This window comes from Pelobates fuscus, chromosome 1, assembly GCF_036172605.1.
Source record: "Pelobates fuscus isolate aPelFus1 chromosome 1, aPelFus1.pri, whole genome shotgun sequence".
NCBI classification, from domain to species: Eukaryota; Metazoa; Chordata; class Amphibia; order Anura; family Pelobatidae; genus Pelobates; species Pelobates fuscus.
The window spans coordinates 282,812,822-282,832,688 of NC_086317.1; positions in this window are offsets into that span (position 1 = coordinate 282,812,822).

The window sequence follows — 19,867 nt, forward strand, 5'->3', positions numbered from 1 at the left end:
AGTATTTTTGCGGTTGCCATCTTCAAACGGTCGTATTTTAAAAACTATAAATCCTACAGTGAAGAGCTTTATATTGTGAGAATCACAAGACCCAGACCTACATTTTGATGCATAGTATGTCTCTGAGATATTAACAATGAAGGCACAGTCGCAGTTTAGAAATTGCCCTTCAAATGTGAGCTTTGCAGAGTGGAGTTTCAATGAATGTCAATGGACTGCGTGAGTTGCAAACAAATGGTCATATTGTGAAAACTATAAGGACTATGGCTTAGCTGTGGACATTTTTAGTGGCAGCAGGGATAGCTGATATAATATTTGTGTAGGTGGGCCTGAACATGAGGGGGAGTGATGGCAGTTTAGAAATCATGTCCTGATTTTTCAGCTTTTGCCAGCTCCCTCTCTAGCTTTGCCATTCATTCCTATGGGACAAATTTCGCCACAAGAATGACGATATTCCGAGAACCATTCGCTGAAACGTACCACAAAGTAATAGCAATCCGATCGGGAACAAAGTATATTTTTGTCTATGTAGTGTAAAAACTGTGGGAGGAGTTAGGGTGGCAAATTTGGCTATAATAAGAATAAGAATAATATATATGTGAGATAACATTGTGGTCTTGCTATGCAAGAACACTTAATTATTCAAATGTTGTGGTGTCAATGATATGTACACTGCATATAAATTAATGGACTTTAAGATCATATATGATCTTAAGTTATGGATATTTCCTCTGTTCTACAAAGAAATAAAGAGAAGATCCATAGTGTTTACTGAGTTAAATGCTTTAATAAAATAACTGAATTAAAATGCACTCACAATTTGCAGAATTCTACCAAGTGTGTGTGGAAAGGCTTGTTGTTGGGGGGGGGGGGTAGTAGTTATCACATGTCCTGCAGTTCAGCCGGTAGATGAAACAACTGTATGGTGCCGCGTGCGTGTCACTGATCACCCCTTCTGCGTTCTAAATACAGCTCGGTAGTAGTTTGCTGTAAGTGCTGAAAAGTGTCCTGTCCTTACGTGTTTCGTGAGTAATCTCTCACTTCATCAGAGGCTGGCATGCAAGTACAGCTATTGGGTTTAAATAGCCGACTAAGTTCTTTGTTAACCCGTTATGGTACGAATTGTACATGCTTGTTGAATACAGAACATATTAAAAACTGTACTTATACATAAACATAGAAAGTTTAACACAGGTATCCTTCGTTATATACATAACTTGTAAAAGTGAAAATACATTTCATATTTTTATAAGATGTTATTTTTTAAAAAAGCTAAATACTTATATTTAGCTTGCGTTAAATGGGATAATCTTATACTTTAAAATTATGTTTATGATGGTGAACTTGGTAGTAAAATATAATAATGTATAAATAATGTATAATGTAACATTTAAAATTAGACAATTATATAGTGCACATTAGTAATTTCAAATATGTTAATTGATGGCTAAAGTATATTGATTCTGTTGCCTGTGTTAGTTTACCACAGATGTCCTTAGTAGTACAAATAATCAAGAAATTGTCATGATTAGTAGTTTGAATGGTACATTTAGTATTGTAAAAAGTAATTACAGTAAAAAAAATTATAAATGGTAACTCCATAGGAGTAAAATAGATATATGTATAGGGATACATGGTATTCTGAAAATATAGAACATTATAAAAGTCAGACATAGTCATATAAGAATTTTGTGAAGGTTATGTGATATTTAAAAGATCTTTTTAAGAGAAGTAATTTTTATATATTTTTACCCTGCTAAGAAAGCCATTTGAGGTGCTGAAACGCGTTCTGGCACTATATATATATATATACTTTTTTATTTGTATATTTTAAAGTGTATTGATAAATTAAACTTTATTTTACCTTGGTTGCCGGTATCACCTATATAAAGAGGCAGCGTAGTCCCGAACTGCACAATATGTTACTGCAGAGCCATAGGGGCTCTACGGTGTAAGTATTTGGCTTACAATTTACTGGTTGTAACTTTACTACTCTATTTGGGCTTCGTTTACTTCCCCTGGGACTGGATATTCATCTCCTATAGGGGTGAGTCGCCTTAACAGACCAAACGTGAACTACACCGGAGCTAGGTTTTATTGCGCCTTGTTTGTGAGTGTCCAGTACACATTCTTTTTTTTTTTTTTTTTTTTATTCCTACTTCTTCATTATATGGTCTGCACTATGTTGTATTTTTTCATACTTTTAGAAAATGAATCTGATAATTGGATTGTACACCAATGGTTATACTTAAGGTTTATTTGGAAACTCTATAAAATATCCACAAAGAGGATAAGTATTTTGACATTTCATAATCTTTTAAATTAGTGCTACACTTCTTTTTGTTGTTACTTTGTCATTTCGGGTGTTTCTTGGAGGGTTAAACGTTTAAGTGTTATAGCTGCTACAGTTGAAATGTACAGATACTATTTATCTAAAAGTCTGCATTTTAAAGCGCCAGTACTTTCCTTCATGTTTTTTAGCATCATGTAACTGCTCACCTGTGCTCAACAAAAAAAAGTGCTCCCTCCAAAAGACACTAAAAATACACTACAAAAGAAACAGAAGAAAATGTAGATATGCCACAAATAACTTCAAAGGTGAAATATGTATAACTATCAATACAACCTGGTTGTAATATTCATAAAGCGAACATAGGACTCATGTCTGGAAAATAAGTGTATTAAAGTGGTCTAAAAATTACACATTTATTGATGCAATTTTGTATTCACAAGGCAGATGGTACACCGTCATATCTCCACAACATAGTGGTGTCCAAGGCAGAAGCAAATTAACCTATCCACAAAAGATACTCCGTAGGATACAAAGATTTGCTTTGTTTTTATGTTTTTTTTTGTTTGTTTTTTTTAAATGTAATTCTTTTAACTAATGTTCGATTTGCACTATTTGCAATATCATCTGTGGATAGGGGACTTTGCTTCTTCTGTGGACACCACTATGTTGTGGATATATGCTGTAACCATCTGCATTAACTATTTGTTTTTCTGCATCGTTATACATTATCTCATAAAAGTGAGTACATTTGTGACATTTTTGTCTATTTTTTTTCATGTGACAACACTGAAGAAATGACACTCTGCCACAATGTAAAGTGGTAAGTGTACAACCTGTATAACAGTAAATTTTCTGTCCCCTCAAAATAATGCAACACACATTCATGTTGCCCTACCCCTTTCATGTCTCTCTCCCCTCTTCCATCCATGTCCACTTCACCTCCATGTCTCTTCACCATTCCACCCATGTTGCCCTACCCCTTTCATTCGTGTCTCTCCCTCGTTCCATCAGTGCCTCTGCCCCTTCCAACTGTGTCTCTCCTCCTTCCATCAGTGCCTCTGCCCCTTCCAACAGTGTCTCCCTCCCTTCCATCCGTGTCTCTCTCTCCCTCCTTCCATCCGTGTCTCTCTCTCTCTCCCCCCTTCCATCCGTGTCTCTCTCTCTCTCTTCCCCCTTCCATCCGTGTCTCTCTCTCTCTCCCCCCTTCCATCCGTGTCTCTCTCTCTCTCCCCCTTCCATCCGTGTCTCTCTCTCTCTCCCCCCTTCCATCCGTGTCTCTCTCTCTCCCCCCTTCCATCCGTGTCTCTCTCTCTCCCCCCTTCCATCCGCGTCTCTCTCTCTCCCCCCTTCCATCTGCGTCTCTCTCTCTCCCCCCTTCCATCCGCGTCTCTCTCTCTCCCCCCTTCCATCCACGTTCCTTTTACACTTTCATGCCTTTCCCGGCTATGTCCCTCTCATTGTCCCCTTACATACATACCCCCTCCCATCCTTGTCTCCCTACCCCTTCCATATATGCCCCCTCCCATCCTTGTCCCCTACCCTGCCATACATGACTGCCTAACCCTTTTATGTCCCCCTAACCCTTCCATGCATGTCCTCCCTCATGTCACCCTAGCCCTTCCATGCATGTCCTCCATGTCACCCTACCCCTTCCATGCACGTCACCTATTCCTTACTTTCATGTCCTCTATGTCCCCTACCCTTTCCAATTATGTCCCCATTCCATACTTGTCCCCCCATCTTCACCTACCCCTTCCATACATGTCTTTGTCCCCCTAACATTCCATACATGTCCTCCTCCATGTCACCCTACCCATTCAACACATGTCCCCTACCCCTTTCATACATGTCCCCTTCTATGCCCCCTACCCCTTTCATACATGTCCCCTTCTATGCCCCCTACCCCTTTCATACATGTCCCCTTCTATGCCCCCTACCCCTTTCATACATGTCCCCCTGCCCCTTTCATACATATCACATTTCATGCCACACTACTCCTTTCATACATGTCCTCCTCCCCTTACGTACATGTCTCCCTTTATGCCCCTTACATACATGACCCCCTCTATGCCTTCCATACATGTCCCCTACCCCTTTCATACATGTCCCCATCCATGTTCCCTACCCCTTTCTTACATGTCTCCCTCCATGTCATCTACCCATTCCTCACATGTCCACTACCCCTTTCATACATGTCTCCCTCCATATCCTCTACCCCTTTCATGCATATCCCCCTACCCCTTCCATACATATCACCAAATGTCCCCCTCCATGTCACGCTACCCTTTAGATACATGTCCTCCTCCATGTCCCCCTACCCCTTACATACATGACCCCCTCCATGTCCTCTACTCCTTCCATACATGTTCCCTACCCCTTTCATACATGACCCCCTCCATGTCCCCTACCTCTTTCATACATGTCCCCATCCATGTCCCCTACCCCTTTCTTACATGTCTCCCTACCCCTTACATGTCTTCCTCCATGTCCTCTACCCCTTTCATACATATCCCCCTACCCCTTCCATACATAACACCAAATGTCCCCCTCCATATCACCCTACCCTTTAGATACATGTCCTCCTCCATGTCCCCTTACCCTTTCCATACATGTCCTCCTCCATGTCCCCCTACCCCTTCCATCAATCTCTCCTTCCCTCCTTCACACAGGGCAGGTAGCTCCTTCACTCACAGAGCCGGCGCCCTGGGTGAAAATAGCGCCGACTCTGACAAAAATGACACATTTCCCCATATAGTTTAGTTGTGGTTAATTTAGGCTATAACCATGCAATGCCGAGGGGTCACCGAGACAATGAGAGCCACTAGAGGCACTTCCAGGATTCTAAGCAACTCTTAGTCCTTTAAATGATGCTAGACGGCCTCACAGTCTGTATGAGGACATCCAGCGTCAGTGAAAGCATTGATTCAATACTTTTCTATAGAGAGGGCCTAAGGCACTCGCCGAGCATGCGTATTGGGTCTTGAGGGGGAGTCAAATAAAGTTGTTGTTTTTTTAACACTATTTGACAGAGGGGACCACAAGGTACTATGGCATTAGGAATATTGCCAAGCTAATTTTAGCTATGGGACCCAGCAGTTTGCCAATCCACGTGTGCCATACTGAAATGAAGACTAACATGGTCTGGAGCAAAGAGCTAACCTTCAAACATCTAACCATGGAAGATGTGTGAGCTCTAAAGGCACGGAGAATCTTGTGAAAATTGATGGCAAGAAGAATGCAGCATTTTATCATACAATTAGCATTCTTCTGCATGAAGGCTGCGCATTGGACGCTCTTGGACTTTCCAGCATGACAATGACCCTAAGCACAAGGCCAAGTTGACCCTCCAGTGGTTACAGCAGAAAAAGGTGAAGGTTCAGTCTCCTGACCTTAATATCATCGAGCCACTCTGGGGATATCTCAAACGTGCGGTTCATGCAAGACAATCAAAGACTTTGCATGACCTGGAGGCATTTTGCAAACACGAATGTTTACCATCTGCAAGAATTAGGGGCCTCATAGACAACTATTACAAAATACTGCATGCTGTCATTGATGTTAAAAGGGGCAATACACATTATGAAGAACTATGGGTGTGCAGACTTTTGAACAGGGGTCATTTCATATTTTTCTTTGTTGCCATGTTTTGTTTTATGATTGTGCCATTCTGTTATAACCTACAGTTGAATATGAATCCCATAAGAAATGAAAGAAATGTGTTTTGCCTGCTCACTCGTGTTGTCTTTAAAAAATGGTCTATATATTACCAGTTCTCCAAGGGTATGTAAACTTTTGAGCACAACTGTACATAAATCCTGGACGGGGGCGGGGCCGGACCGCCATGCTGACCGGTCGCATGGCGGATGGGCTCCGGAGAAATCCGACATCGGAGCCAAAATAGGCAGCCATCCAAACCCACAAACAGCGAGAAACCACTCATACAGCGGTGGGAAGGGTAGTGGACCCCGAGATCGGGAGTTCCGGATCCCCCAACGGGAAGCACGGGACTTTGGAGGCCGCGGCCTACTTTAGGGGGAGCGGGGTGGACGGCCGCTGCCCTGTCTCCCTACTATACTGCCCCACGCTGGAATGTTTAATGCCTGCCGGCTCCTGTTCCCCCCCCTCTGGGCCGGGGGGGTCATCCCGGTCCACATTGGGGCGCACGCAAGCCGACCTGAGAGCTGACCACACGGCGCCGGACATACAAGGCCCAAACCCAAAATGGCGGCGGCTCAGAGCACCTATACTACCGCTCCTTCGATATATATTGAGCCACAACAGCTGTCTGATTACAGGTACGGCGACCGCACCGGACACAGGACAAAGGGAAAGCTGCAGCCTCTCAGCATGGCACTGGGGTAGGAGCGACACACAGCACACAAGTGAGCTTGGAGTTTGCACCTGGGCAGATCTACAATGGCAAGCCACATGTTTACTCCCACATCCATGAGAGCGCCACAAAAGCCACTTACCCGACCAGGGAATCTATGGAGGGCACAGCTCGTCACCACCCTTTCCAGCCACAGCCGCAAATCGGGGAGCCGTAAAGCTACACACACTGCAAGCGCTGCTGGAACTGAGTCCCGTCGCAGAGGACTGCTAGCAGTTTCTACTCTACACTGACAGCCCCCATCCTGAGGGACAAAACGGGACTTACCTTGGGCTTACACGGACGGTACCAGATGCCCCTCTCTCACCCTCTCAGCAGATCAGTCTGTCTTCACACGCGACCCCACTCTCAAGCTGCATACCCCACTATGCTTTATTATTACTGTTTTAGGCAACTTGTATGAGCAAATGTTCGAAGCAACTGTGACAAGCTAATGTTATCCAGAAATGTAGGGTATTCCTAAGTATACCTGTCAGTTCAACAAGTAATCGAACAATCTTACTTAAGCCTAACCAAGTATAGATGAGATAAGCTACATATGCAACCACATAGCGACTACATAAGCGATTACAAAAACGAATCCACTAGCATGTAACTCAGCTTGTAGACACGAACACAAATATTAGACCACTGTTTTTCGTTTTTATGTGCATCGCTGGGGTTTAACGCAGATATAATCGTCTGTCTCATAGATTACTAACATATACATAAAATTGCCTAGTTTAGCATGTTCAACAAAAACAATCTACAAATAGCGTGATTTAAGCCTGTTCATAAATATAAAAATAGTGCATTGTACTACCATACCTTAATGCTTTCTATGTTATCACTCATTGTTTTGAAATATGCATGCGGATTGCCTTTGGGGTACCACGTGCCTGACTGTTACCACCATATGCACTGCAAAAATAAAGAATTAAAAAAAAAAAAAAATAAATAAATAAATAAATAAATCCTGGACTGCTGGTGGGACATGAGGATGTGTTTGGGAACCACTGGTCTAAATAATACATCTTTAGCTATTCATTATCCTAGCTACCACACCTAACTTACTGAGATATCCTTCTTGGTAATTCATATATGCATGACGCCACCTTCATCCCTATCTACATTTCTTACTGACTCCTCAGTAGTTTGCATAAACGAATTAAACCATAATGAACCAGCTTTAAAAACATGTAGTTGCCCCCTTCTCCGTCCTTTCCAGCTTTGATACTTTGATACTCGACAGGGGTGCCCCCTCTCCTCCCTCTTGTTTATCCTATTGTTAGAACCCCTATTACAGGCATTACGGCGCCACCCGAGCGTAAAGGGTGTCGCCGTGAGGGGCAGGGCATTTTTGGTCTCCCCTTATGCGGATGATGTGCTCTAAGCGCTCACTGACCCGGTGAACTCAATGGGGGCCTTACAGGAGGTGCTGAGGGACTTTGGGGCTATCTCAGGTTACAGAGCTAATATGGCAAAGTCTAGCGCCCTCCCAATAGGAGTACCAGCGACAGAAACGACTTTAATACATGCTACATACCACATACGAATAGAACAACATACACTCAAATACCTGGGTATTCGCCTGACTGCAAAACCAGAAAAGTTATACGACCAAAACTATACACCACTGATGAAACAGTTGATGCGGGTGGGGGCCCTAAAATTATCAATGAGGGGGGGACCTACTGTCCCCCCCCGGCCCCCACCCCTGAGCGGCGGGTGGGGGACCTACAATTATCAATAAGGGGGGGACCTACTGTCCCCCCCCCGGCCCCCACCCCTGAGCGGCGGGTGGGGGCCCTACAATTATCAATAAGGGGGGGACCTACTGCCCCCCCCGGCCCCCACCCCTGTGCGGCGGGTGGGGTCCCTAAAATTATCAATAAGGGGGGGGACCTACTGCCCCCCCCCGGCCCCCACCCCTGTGCGGCGGGTGGGGGCCCTAAAATTATCAATGAGGGGGGGGACCTACTGCCCCCCCCCCGGCCCCCACCCCTGTGCGGCGGGTGGGGGCCCTACAATTATCAATAAGGGGGGGACCTACTGTCCCCCCCGGCCCCCACCCCTGAGCGGCGGGTGGGGGCCCTACAATTATCAATAAGGGGGGGACCTATTGTCCCCCCGGCCCCCACCCCTGAGCGGTGGGTGGGGGCCCTAAATACAAAGGGGGGGGGGACCCTAGTTAACCCTCCCCCCCCCCCCCCCAAAAAAAAAATATCTCCCTACCTACCCCCCTCACCCTAAAAATAATGAGGGGGGACCATTAACTAAAAACCTGTAAAAAAGAAAAAATGAGATAAAATCAACTTACCATTCAATGTTTTCTTTCTTCTAAAATCTTCTTTCTTCAGCCCCAAAAAAGGCAAAATAAAAATCCATAATAACCGACGCAATTAAAAAAAAAAAAACGAGCGCAAAAAAAAATAATCCATCTTCACCCATGGAGGGCTCCGCGCAGACTGAGCTCCGCAGGGCGGGGGAAGGCTTATAAAGCCTTGCCCCACCCTGCAATTAGGCTAAGAACACTCTGATTGGTGGGTTTGAGCCAATCAGAGTGCTCTTTGTCATTTTACAAGCGTGGGAAAGTTCTTTGGAATTTTCCCACGCTTGTAAAATGACAGAGCACTGTGATTGGATGGGTTTCAAGCCATCCAATCACAGTGCTCTGTGTCATTTTACAAGCGTGGGTTTAAACCCACCAATCAGAGTGTTCTTAGCCTAATTGCAGGGCGGGGCAAGGCTTTATAAGCCTTCCCCACCCTGCGGAGCTCAGTCTGCGCGGAGCCCTCCATGGGTGAAGATGGATTATTTTTTTTGCGCTCGGGTTTTTTTTTTTTTTTTTTTTTTTAATTGCGTCGGTTATTATGGATTTTTATTTGGCCTTTTTTGGGCTGAAGAAAGAAGATTTTAGAAGAAAGAAAACATCGAATGGTAAGTTTTTTTTATCTCTTTTTTTTTTTTTTTTTTTTTTAATTGCGTCGGTTATTATGGATTTTTATTTGGCCTTTTTTGGGCTGAGGAAAGAAGATTTTAGAAGAAAGAAAACATCGAATGGTAAGTTTTTTTTATCTCTTTTTTTTTTTTTTTTTTTTACAGGTTTTTAGTTAATGTTCCCCCCTCATTATTTTTAGGGTGAGGGGGGTAGGTAGGGAGATATTTTTATTTTGGGGGGGGGGGGAGGGTTAACTAGGGTTTTGTATTTAGGGCCCCCACCCACCGCTCAGGGGTGGGGGCCGGGGGGGACAATAGGTCCCCCCCTTATTGATAATTTTAGGGCCCCCACCCGCCGCACAGGGGTGGGGGCCGGGGGGGACAATAGGTCCCCCCCTTATTGATCATTTTAGGGCCCCCACCCACCGCTCAGGGGTGGGGGCCGGGGGGGGACAATAGGTCCCCCCCTTATTGATAATTTTAGGGCCCCCACCCGCCGCACAGGGGTGGGGGCCGGGGGGGACAGTAGGTCCCCCCCTTATTGATAATTTTAGGGCCCCCACCCGCCGCACAGGGGTGGGGGCCGGGGGGGGGACAGTAGGTCCCCCCCCTTATAGATAATTTTAGGGCCCCCACCCACCGCTCAGGGGTGGGGGCCGGGGGGGGACAATAGGTCCCCCCCTTATTGATAATTTTAGGGCCCCCACCCGCCGCACAGGGGTGGGGGCCGGGGGGGGACAGTAGGTCCCCCCCTTATTGATAATTTTAGGGCCCCCACCCGCCGCACAGGGGTGGGGGCCGGGGGGGGGACAGTAGGTCCCCCCCTTATTGATAATTTTAGGGCCCCCACCCGCCGCACAGGGGTGGGGGCCGGGGGGGGGGGACAGTAGGTCCCCCCCCTTATAGATAATTTTAGGGCCCCCACCCACCGCTCAGGGGTGGGGGCCGGGGGGGGACAATAGGTCCCCCCCTTATTGATAATTTTAGGGCCCCCACCCGCCTCACAGCGGTGGGGGCCGGGGGGGGAGGAGAGTAGGTCTCCCCCCCCCCCCTTCAACCACTATTGTGGACGGTAAGCGTCCCTGTGGGTTCGGGCTTCAGCTGCCCCCCTTTGTATTTAGGGCCCCCACCCACCGCTCAGGGGTGGGGGCCGGGGGGGACAATAGGTCCCCCCCCTTATTGATAATTTTAGGGCCCCCACCCGCCGCACAGGGGTGGGGGCCGGGGGGGACAATAGGTCCCCCCCTTATTGATCATTTTAGGGCCCCCACCCACCGCTCAGGGGAGGGGGCCGGGGGGGGACAATAGGTCCCCCCCTTATTGATAATTTTAGGGCCCCCACCCGCCGCACAGGGGTGGGGGCCGGGGGGGACAGTAGGTCCCCCCCCTTATTGATAATTTTAGGGCCCCCACCCGCCGCACAGGGGTGGGGGCCGGGGGGGGGGACAGTAGGTCCCCCCCCTTATAGATAATTTTAGGGCCCCCACCCACCGCTCAGGGGTGGGGGCCGGGGGGGGACAATAGGTCCCCCCCTTATTGATAATTTTAGGGCCCCCACCCGCCGCACAGGGGTGGGGGCCGGGGGGGGGACAGTAGGTCCCCCCCTTATTGATAATTTTAGGGCCCCCACCCGCCGCACAGGGGTGGGGGCCGGGGGGGGGGACAGTAGGTCCCCCCCCTTATAGATAATTTTAGGGCCCCCACCCACCGCTCAGGGGTGGGGGCCGGGGGGGGACAATAGGTCCCCCCCTTATTGATAATTTTAGGGCCCCCACCCGCCGCACAGCGGTGGGGGCCGGGGGGGAGGAGAGTAGGTCTCCCCCCCCCCCCCTTCAACCACTATTGTGGACGGTAAGCGTCCCTGTGGGTTCGGGCTTCAGCTGTCAGCTGAAGCTGAAGCTGTCAGCTGAAGCTGTCAGCTGAAGCCACGCCCACAGCAGTGCTGACAGGCTATCAGCACACAAAGCGCGTTCACAGTGCTTTGTGTGCTGATAGCCCGTCTGATGCATTCACCCAGAATGCATCGGACGAGAGGACTGCAACAAGAGGTGTTCCAAGTTCCAACAATTGACTGCAACAAGAGGTGTTCCAAGCTTCCAATGTAAACACTGCATTTTCTCAGAAAATACAGTGCTTACAAGAAAAAGGCTCCGGGTAGCTGTAGCACTCACCTGAACAACCTCATTAAGCTGAAGTTGTTCAGGTGACTATAGTGTCCCTTTAAAGATTTAGTCATAGGACCTATAAAGTCAATTTATATGTCAGACCAAGATAAATACATTCAAGTGTGTTTTTGGGAGTTTTGCCATGGACCCCCCTCCGGCATGCCACAGTCCAGGTGTTAGTCCCCTTGAAACAACTTTTCCATCACTATTGTGGCCAGAAAGAGTCCCTGTGGGTTTTAAAATTCGCCTGCCTATTGAAGTCTATGGCGGTTCGCCGGCTCCGCCCGTTCACGAACATTTGCGGAAGTTCCCGTTCGCGAACGGAAAATTTTATGTTCGCGACATCACTACTGAACTTATAAAAATATAAAAATAACCACAACACAATAGGAGAGAGCAGGGAACCTTCCGGCTACAAGGAGAGGGATCAAAAGGCAGAAAAGAGGGGGGGGGTATAGAAAATCATAAAAAAACATGCCATCTCAAAATCGACATTAAGGCCTATTGGAGAAAAGATCTTTAATGTAAAAATCCAATCCAAATCCTCTCTCTGCCTTAATTTCTTAATCAAATCCCCCTCCCTGTCATCAAGGGTAACCCTCTGTATACCAGTACATGATAAAGTTTTAAAATCTAATTTTGGACAGTGGTTTCAATGGACCGGAACTGAATGTGTTTGTAAATTTTTCCTTATATTATTACAGTGCTCCAAAAATCTTACTTTTAATGTTCTACTGGTCCTCCCGACATACTGCATACCGCAACCGCATGTTAATAAATACACCACATCAGGGGCGGGCTGGGCCGGGGGGCAGGGAGGCAATTGCTCCCCAGGCAGCCCGAAATTCTTTTAGGACCGGCCGCGGCGGGCCGGCCCTTTAAATGCTGCAGCCGCCGAGTGCTCTGTAAAGAGCGCTCAGGCGGCTGCAGAACAGATTCTCCCCTCCCTCCCCTCCCCTGTAGGTGGCCGACCTGGTCTCCGGTCCGCGGTCCCGGCCGGAGTGATAGGAAAGTGCACTGAGTGTGCACTTCCTGTCAGTCCGGCCGGGTACAGGAAACAGAAACCCTTGTTCCGCGCGGAACAGGAGTTTCTGTTTCCTGTACCCGGCCGGACTGACAGGAAGGTGCACACTGAGCACCTTCCTGTCACTCCGGCCGGGACCGCGGACCGGAGTGCAGCTCGGCCACCTACAGGGGAGGGGGTGGTAAGAAGAAGGGGAGGGGGTAAGAAGAAGGGGGGTAAAAAGAAGGGGGGGAGAGTAAGAAGAGGGGAGGGGGGAAGTGTAAAAAGAGGGGAGGGGGGAGAGTAAAAAGAGGGGAGGGGGGAGAGTATAAAGAGGGGAGGGGGGAGAGTATAAAGAGGGGAGGGGGGAGAGTAAAAAGAGGGAAGGGGGGAGAGTAAAAAGAGGGGAGGAGGGGGAGAGTAAAAAGAGGGGATGGGGGGAGAGTAAAAAGAGGGGAGGGGGGAGAGTAAGAAAAGGGGAGGGGGGAGAGTAAGAAGAGGGGAGGGGGGAGAGTAAGAAGAGGGGAGGGGGGAGAGTAAGAAGAGGGGAGGGGGGGAAGAGTAAAAAGAGGGGAGGGGGGAGAGTAAAAAGAGGGGAGGAGAGTAAAAAGAGGGGAGGGGGGAGAGTATAAAGAGGGGAGGGGGGAGAGTAAAAAGAGGGGAGGGGGAAGAGTAAAAAGAGGGGAGGGGGGAGAGTAAGAAAAGGGGAGGGGGGGAGAGTAAGAAGAAGGGGGGAGTAAGAAGAGGGGAGGGGGGAGTAAGAAGAGGGGGGAGTAAGAAGAGGGAAGAGAGGGAGTAAGAAGAGGGGAGGGGAGATAAGAAAAAGAGGGGGGTAAGAAGAAGAAGGGGGAGTAAGAACAAGAGTGGGGAGTAATTAGAAGAAGGGGGTAAGAAGAAGAGGGGGGTAAGAAGAAGAAGGGGAGTAAGAAGAAGAGGGGGGTAAGAAGAAGAAGAAGGGGGAGTAAGAAGAAGAGGGGGGAGTAAGAAGAAGAGGGGGGAGTAAGAAGAAGAGGGGGGAGTAAGAAGAAGAAGGGGGTAAGAAGAAGAAGGGGGTAAGAAGAAGAAGGGGGGGTAAGAAGAAGAAGGAAGGGGTAAGAAGAAGAAGGAAGGGGTAAGAAGAAGAAAGAGGGTAAGAAGAAGGGGGAGTAATAAGAAGAAGGGGTAAGAAGAACAAGGGGGGGTAAGAAGAACAAGGGGGGGTAAGAAGAACAAGGGGGGAGTAAGAAGAAGAGGGGGGAGTAAGAAGAAGAGGGGGGTAAAAAGAAGAAGGGGGTAAGAAGAAGAAGGGGGTAAGAAGAAGAAGGGGGGTAAGAAGAAGAAGGAAGGGGTAAGAAGAAGGAGGAGGGTAAGAAGAAGGGGGAGTAATAAGAAGAAGGGGGTAAGAAGAACAAGGGGGGGAGTAAGAAGAAAACAGGGAGGAGGGGGGGTAAGAAGAACACGGGGGGGTGAGAACACACAGAGGGAGGAGTGAGAAGAACACAGGGAGGGTGGAGGGGGGATGAGAAGAGCACAGGGAGGGTGGGTGAGTGTGAGAAGAGACCGCTAGGGGAGGGTGGGGGAGAGGAGAGACCACTAAGGGGCAGAGGAGAGCTCTAAGGGACAGCTCTATAGGACAGGGGGCAAGACAGGGAGCTCTTTAACACTACGCGCACACACACACACACACACACACAATGCATCCCTATACATACACAGAAACACAATGCATCCCTATACATACACAGAAACACACAATGCATCCCTATACATACACAGAAACAGAACATGCTTCCCTTACACACAGAGAAACACACAATGCATCCATTACACACACACACAATGCAACCCTTACACACAAAGACAATGCATCATTTGCACACATACACAGAAACATACAATGCAAACCCTTACACACACATGCAAACACACACACTGTTTTTCTTACATACACACAGAAACACAATGCATCTCTTACACTCAATGCACACACATACAGACACACACCTTGCATCCCTTATGCATACAAACACAGATTCACACAATGCATCCCTCACACACAACCAGAAACACATAATACATCCCTTATACACAAATACACACTGCTTCCACTACACACAAACACACTGCATCACCTGCACAAACTGGTATCCCTATACACTACATACCATAAGCACACATATTAGATAACACATAACACATCCCCTACACACTCCACTCCCTGTGAGCGAGCTCATGGGTGGGTGGAACATACAAGTGGACTTATGAGTGGGCCTTATGGGCATACTCACCGTCAGGCACTGGAGCCCAGACCTTGAGCTGTGTAAGAGGCCCCCCAAAAATGGAGCTGCTTCCAATTCTCCCAGAACGTTGAATTTTGTGACCACAGTTGCAAACAGCCTCCAGAGGTCCTGTTCTACACCAGACCAGTGGAGCCAAACTGCAGCCCATCATCATCCTCATCTAATTGTAAGTAGGCAATCTAGTATATTATTAGTGACACTAATCTATAATTTACCTCACATTAAAGGGACACTATAGCTTAATGAAGTGGTTCTGGTGTCTATAGCTGGTCCCTGCAGGCTTTTTAATGTAAACACACACTGTGTGCAGCACTGGCGTTAGTTCATATGGCAGATCATACGGGTGGGGCATTGTGATGTCACATGGGGGGGGGGCGGCAAATTTATATTTTGTCTAGGGCGGCAAAAATCCTTGCACCGGCTCTGATCCTGGGCAGGTGCACCAGTCTTCAGGTGACCCACAGGAGGGGAGTGCACTGATTGCACTGCACTCTCCTCCTGCCCAGACCCGTCTTGACCGCAGTGCAAGTGCCCTCTGCCCCTAATTTACAGTGGCTCACACTCACAACAAGCAGTGCCTGGAGCCCTTTGCAGAGACGGAAACAAAGAGGTTCTGCGGCAGCTGGCCGTCCTGCAAGCATTACATTAAACAGCTGTTCCCCATGCAGCCACAGGTGGCGTTCTGCTGGGAGACTGTGATTACTCTTCATTTCCTCCCAGCCTACAGAGCAGCGCATGGGGGAGAGAGGAGGAGGCATGATTTAATCTTGAATAAATCCTCTAAGCAAACCTTTATAAATTTGGGGGGGATCAGCTCTAGTTTCCACAGTTTATTTGTGTTTACTCTCATCTCTGTATTAATATTGAGGGATGTCTAAGTAGTAACATCAGTGTGTGTCAGCAGGGCCAGCCGTTGGGGTGGGCAAGCTGTGCGGTCACGCAGGGTGCCATGACCACAGAGGCGCCCGGCGGCCAACACAGCTCACAAGTTGGGTACACCAGCATATTTAATTTAAACGATTCGCTGGTGGTCCACTGGTGCGCACCAGCAGTAGGTGCAGTCAGATCATATCCTCTCCCTCGTGGTTCCGGCGCTCAGTTACTGAGTCAGAGCACAGGCTCAGAGATTCTCAGCCTGTGCTCTGACAACATTGAAAGTCAGAGCCGTGAAGGAGCGGGTATGGCAAAGAGCTACTGATTAGCATTACATCAATATCCGTTATAAAACCAGAAAAAGGTGGGCATGGATGGTGAACTGATTTGGTGGCGCAATGGGCCACTTGACTGGTTTTGCCCCCCAGGCCTAAGGCTGCCAGCCCTCCCCTGCACCACATTGGTACTAATACAATTAATGTAACTTTGAATTTTAAAAATCGATCCCGTCTTTCTACTGATAAACTCAACTGTTTTCCTCTGTAAAAATCTACATGCCTTGCATTTCTCACATTTATGGAACCCTTTTAAGATGATGTCTTTGTTAGTTTTAGTTCTAAAAGTACTTGGGGCTAATACATTTTTAAGGTCTCTACTTTTTTTGAACGTTATTTTTGGAAACAATGAAATTTGCTTAATTATATACTCATCCTCCAATAATAAGGGCCAATGTTTTCTTAGAACCTTTTTGATCTGTGGGGCATGCGCATTATATTGAGTGATGAAGGATGGAACTGAAAAGGCATCATCTTTATTCTTACTTATAACTTTGTCCATTAAAAGTGGTTCCTACTTAACTCATTGCATTTATTAATTTCCTGATCTAGAAGAGAGTTGATATAACCTTTTTCAATAAACTTATTTTTTAAGATTGCAGATTGTTCCAAAAAAACAATCAACATCCGTACAGTTCCTCTTAAGTCTTGTGAACTGGCTACGGGGAACTCCACGTAGCCAGTTAGGGTGATGGGAACTCTTTGTATGGATGAAGGAGTTAGAATCAGTCGGCTTGAAGAATGTTTTGGTCTTAATAGAATCTTCTATATAGATCGTAAGATCTAGGAAATTAATAACACGAGAATCAATTTCTGGGGTAAACCGTAAAGACTGGTCATTGTTGTTGATGAAAGTAAAAAAGTATTTTAATCCATCAATAGGAACCTTCCAGATGATGAGTATGTTGTCTATATATCTTTGCCAGAGCACCAAGCACATAACCTTACAGCACATGAACTTTTATTGGATTTATTTTTGTTTTTATTATTTTGGTTTGTTAGTGTTTTATATATATTTTTTCGACTGTCCTATTTGTTTACTGACCAGAAGGAACATCTGGAAGCTTCACAGTCCGGCCAGAGACTACATTGTGACGAAAGAGAAGAGGATTGAGCTTCTTTATCTTCAATGATTTATGTGCTGTCAGTCTTTTATTATCTTGTGAGTGCAATTCTATTCAGCACTTATCTTGGTGACATTAATTCTGCACCATTATCTGGACAGTGGTTTCTCTTTGTCTCCATTTATAGATTGTATTGTTTATATATGTATGTGAAGGAGACCAAGGTATCTTCATACAATCTATTTCTACATTAGGGTAATTTTGCTTTATTTATTTAATCCTCTCTCACTGTGGTGAGCACTTGTGTAATTTGTACATATATATTTGAATAGTGCAACCCAGTATGTTCAATATCTCAATAACGTGAAGAAAAACAATACAAGGATAGAGCCTCCAATCGGCTCTTAGATAAGGCTCTGAGTGGTATAATCCCCACTCAGGGATTAAACTGGAATTTTTTTCTTTAAGTGTTTACAGTGGAAGTGGCTTATAAAAGAACAAAAACAGGATATAGTGCTCACTGTTTTAAACCATTAAAAGTGTGTGGAAAAGTTTGACAATTACTCACAATTTTAAGAGCACCTTATGTTCAATTATATCAGCTTAGGTGGAATGATCCCCACAGAGGATGTATATATGAGCAGAGGTAGAGGTAGATGATGTGATAGTCCCTGGAGAGGCTCCTTTAAGATGATAAAATAAATGCAGAATAAAAAAACTTGAGTGTAAAAACAATATTTATTGTAATATACCACACAAAATGAAATAAAAGCAAATTAAAAAGTCCTTTTGAATACTCACAACCGATTTTGCCTTTGGGCTTTCTCAAATGATCAAAAAGTCTACAACCAGTGACTGACAGGAGGGGAGCAGTTTCCTGTGATGCTACCCCCTCTGCCAGTGCATACTAAGTATTTTTCCAGTATCCTGGTGGGCCAGTCTGGCCCTTGTCTCCAAGTCCGTGGACATGAGATATGGGCGCTTGACCCGACATGGCATTGATTCCTGCCCAACTCACAATCATGACCATTAATGCCAGGGGGCTTAACAAGCCCGAGAAACGATCTGGGGCCCTCAAAGAATTCCACACACATAAGGCCTCGATAGTCATGATCCAAGAGACACACTTCAAGAAGGGGCGACAGACCAAAACTGTCAAACCAACACTACCCACAAGGGTACTTCAGCGACTATCATGGGGGTAAATCTAGGTGGACCGCCATCCTAGTGAACAAGCGGGTGCCGTTCCAGGAGGGGGGGGTGCCTAACGGACGAGGAGGGCTATTCCTATTCCTCAAAGGCAAAATTGCTGGGCAATCTTACACATTCGCAACCATATATGCCCCTAATAGGAAACAGTATCGCTTCCTCCTCCGAACGCTCCACAAACTGCACGCTTTTGCTGAAGGGACCTTGATACTTGGGGGGGACTTTAACATTACACTAGACCCAACTTGGGACTGCTCTGCAGGCACGTCCCACACCCCGACGCAACAGCTACACTCCCTCAAGACACTCCTACGAAAGCACAGACTGACCGACTGCTGGAGAGCCCACCACCCAGATGAAAAGGACTTCACATACTTTTCCCATCCACACCAAACATACACTAGAATAGATCACTTCTACACCACACAGCATGCTCTCTCCCTAGTAGTGGACGCGACAATAGGAGTGGCGACGTGGTCGGACCACGCACCCGTTACCCTTCACCTAAAATCCCCACTGTACCGACCCACTATAACTAAATGGAGACTCAACGAGTACCTCCTGGCCAGAACCGACCTAACTAAACACATAGGGGAAAAACTTAGGGACTATTTCCTGGACAACCCCCCAGAACAGACGACCCCGACGACTAGATGGGAAGCCCACAAAAGTGTGATACGGGGACACTTTGTACAACAGGGAGCCACACTTAAGAAACAATCCGAAGCCCGCCTAACCAAGATCCTGACAGACATCCAACATGAGGAAGACCTTAACAAAAACGCGCCACACCACACCCACCAGACGCGACTCCTACAGCTAAGGCGAGAGTTAAGCTCACTGCTTCATTCTAAGTTTCACAGAGATGTGATCAGACACAAAGCTTTCTTTTCCCTACACGGGAACAAGAGCGGCAAACTCTTAGCCACGATGCTAGCTAAACAACGGCAGCTTACTTACATAGACAAAATCAGGGACAAAAGTGGCACACTTCACGACATTCTGACCGCAATATGGACATATTACGCCGACCTGTATTCCCTACTGCAACCACACATGGAGATGGCGAAAAACACGACTACAAGACCAAATACGCACATACCTCAACGCACACCCGTCCCCGACTATAGACGGAGACACATCAACATCCCTAGACGAACCAATAACACTAGAAGAATCCTACTCTGCACACTACGATAATCCACGACAGATAACGTTATACGTGACCGGCAAGGAACCGAGCCGGATAAACATGGGTAACTTATCCGAACACTCCCCCACTCTTGACAGCCATATGCTCGCCCATAACCCATCGGACACGCCTAGACACCATGAGA